We start from the raw sequence: 3,112 nt of genomic DNA, 5'->3' as shown, positions 1-3,112 counted from the left end.
TGTTTATTTCTCTTTTTTTTCTACTTCACTTGCTGTGGCAATGTTAACATATTGTTTCCCATACCAATAAAGCCCCTTGAATTTAAATACATTGAATTGAGAGAGAGAGAGAGATAGGAGAGAGATAGCGAGAGGAGAGAGAGAGAGAGAGAGAGAGAGAGCCAGACAGTGTGTCTGGGTCAGTCAGAAATAGGGCAGGCTCCTTGCCTTTGAGGAAAACGGACCTGGTCTTTCACTTTCTGACACACATCATCTCTTCCTGTCTCTTTAAACACACATCATCTCTTCCTGTCTCTTGAAATACACACCATATCTTCCTTCTCTTTGAACACACAGCATCTCTTCCTGTCTCTTTGAACACACATCATCTCTTCCTGTCTCTTTGAACACACATCATCTCTTCCTGTCTCTGAACACACATCATGTCTTCAAACACACATCATCTCTTCCTGTCTCTTTGAACACACAGCATCTTTTCCTGTTTCTTTGAACACACACCATCTCTTCCTGTCTCTCTGAACACACACCATCTCTTCCTGTCTCTTTGAACACACAGCATCTCTTACTGTGTCTGAACACACACCATCTTTTCCTGTCTCTCTGAACACACACCATCTCTTCCTGTCTCTTTGAACACACACCATATCTTCCTGTCTCTCTGAACACACAGCATCTCTTACTGTGTCTGAACACACACCATCTTTTCCTGTCTCTCTGAACACACACCATCTCTTCCTGTCTCTTTGAACACACAGCATCTCTTACTGTGTCTGAACACACACCATCTTTTCCTGTCTCTCTGAACACACACCATCTCTTCCTGTCTCTTTGAACACACACCATCTCTTCCTGTCTCTCTGAACACACACCATCTCTTCCTGTCTCTTTGAACACACAGCATCTCTTACTGTGTCTGAACACACACCATCTTTTCCTGTCTCTCTGAACACACACCATCTCTTCCTGTCTCTTTGAACACACAGCATCTCTTACTGTGTCTGAACACACATCATCTCTTCCTGTGTCTGAACACACACCATATTTTCCTGTCTCTCTGAACACACACCATCTCTTCCTGTCTCTCTGAACACACACCATCTCTTCCTGTCTCTTTGAACACACAGCATCTCTTACTGTGTCTGAACACACACCATCTTTTCCTGTCTCTCTGAACACACACCATCTCTTCCTGTCTCTTTGAACACACACCATATCTTCCTGTCTCTCTGAACACACAGCATCTCTTACTGTGTCTGAACACACACCATCTTTTCCTGTCTCTCTGAACACACACCATCTCTTCCTGTCTCTTTGAACACACAGCATCTCTTACTGTGTCTGAACACACACCATCTTTTCCTGTCTCTCTGAACACACACCATCTCTTCCTGTCTCTTTGAACACACACCATCTCTTCCTGTCTCTCTGAACACACACCATCTCTTCCTGTCTCTTTGAACACACAGCATCTCTTACTGTGTCTGAACACACACCATCTTTTCCTGTCTCTCTGAACACACACCATCTCTTCCTGTCTCTTTGAACACACAGCATCTCTTACTGTGTCTGAACACACATCATCTCTTCCTGTGTCTGAACACACACCATATTTTCCTGTCTCTCTGAACACACACCATCTCTTCCTGTCTCTTTGAACACACAGCATCTTTTCCTGTCTCTTTGAACACACACCATCTCTTCCTGTCTCTTTGAACACACAGCATCTCTTACTGTGTCTGAACACACACCATCTTTTCCTGTCTCTCTGAACACACACCATCTCTTCCTGTCTCTTTGAACACACAGCATCTCTTACTGTGTCTGAACACACACCATCTTTTCCTGTCTCTCTGAACACACACCATCTCTTCCTTTCTCTTTGAACACACAGCATCTCTTACTGTGTCTGAACACACACCATCTTTTCCTGTCTCTCTGAACACACACCATCTCTTCCTGTTCAAAGAGACAGGAAGAGATGGTGTGTGTTCAGAGAGACAGGAAAAGATGGTGTGTGTTCAGACACAGTAAGAGATGCTGTCTCTCTGAACACACACCATCTCTTCCTGTCTCTTTGAACACACAGCATCTCTTACTGTGTCTGAACACACACCATCTTTTCCTGTCTCTCTGAACACACACCATCTCTTCCTGTCTCTTTGAACACACTGCATCTCTTACTGTGTCTGAACACACATCATCTCTTCCTGTCTCTCTGAACACACACCATCTCTTCCTGTCTCTTTGAACACACAGCATCTCTTACTGTGTCTGAACACACATCATCTCTTCCTGTGTCTGAACACACACCATATTTTCCTGTCTCTCTGAACACACACCATCTCTTCCTGTCTCTTTGAACACACAGCATCTTTTCCTGTCTCTTTGAACACACACCATCTCTTCCTGTCTCTTTGAACACACAGCATCTCTTACTGTGTCTGAACACACACCATCTTTTCCTGTCTCTCTGAACACACACCATCTCTTCCTGTCTCTTTGAACACACACCATCTCTTCCTGTCTCTCTGAACACACACCATCTCTTCCTGTCTCTTTGAACACACAGCATCTCTTACTGTGTCTGAACACACACCATCTTTTCCTGTCTCTCTGAACACACACCATCTCTTCCTGTCTCTTTGAACACACAGCATCTCTTACTGTGTCTGAACACACACCATCTTTTCCTGTCTCTCTGAACACACACCATCTCTTCCTGTTCAAAGAGACAGGAAGAGATGGTGTGTGTTCAGAGAGACAGGAAAAGATGGTGTGTGTTCAGACACAGTAAGAGATGCTGTCTCTCTGAACACACACCATCTCTTCCTGTCTCTTTGAACACACAGCATATCTTACTGTGTCTGAACACACACCATCTTTTCCTGTCTCTCTGAACACACACCATCTCTTCCTGTCTCTTTGAACACACAGCATCTCTTACTGTGTCTGAACACACACCATCTTTTCCTGTCTCTCTGAACACACACCATCTCTTCCTGTCTCTTTGAACACACAGCATCTCTTACTGTGTCTGAACACACACCATATTTTCCTGTCTCTCTGAACACACACCATCTCTTCCTGTCTCTTTGAACACACAGCATCTTTT

This window comes from Oncorhynchus kisutch, linkage group LG19 (genome assembly GCF_002021735.2).
Source record: "Oncorhynchus kisutch isolate 150728-3 linkage group LG19, Okis_V2, whole genome shotgun sequence".
Classification (NCBI taxonomy): Eukaryota; Metazoa; Chordata; class Actinopteri; order Salmoniformes; family Salmonidae; genus Oncorhynchus; species Oncorhynchus kisutch.
The sequence above is the reverse complement of the archived record's forward strand: the minus strand, read 5'-3'. Positions refer to the sequence as shown.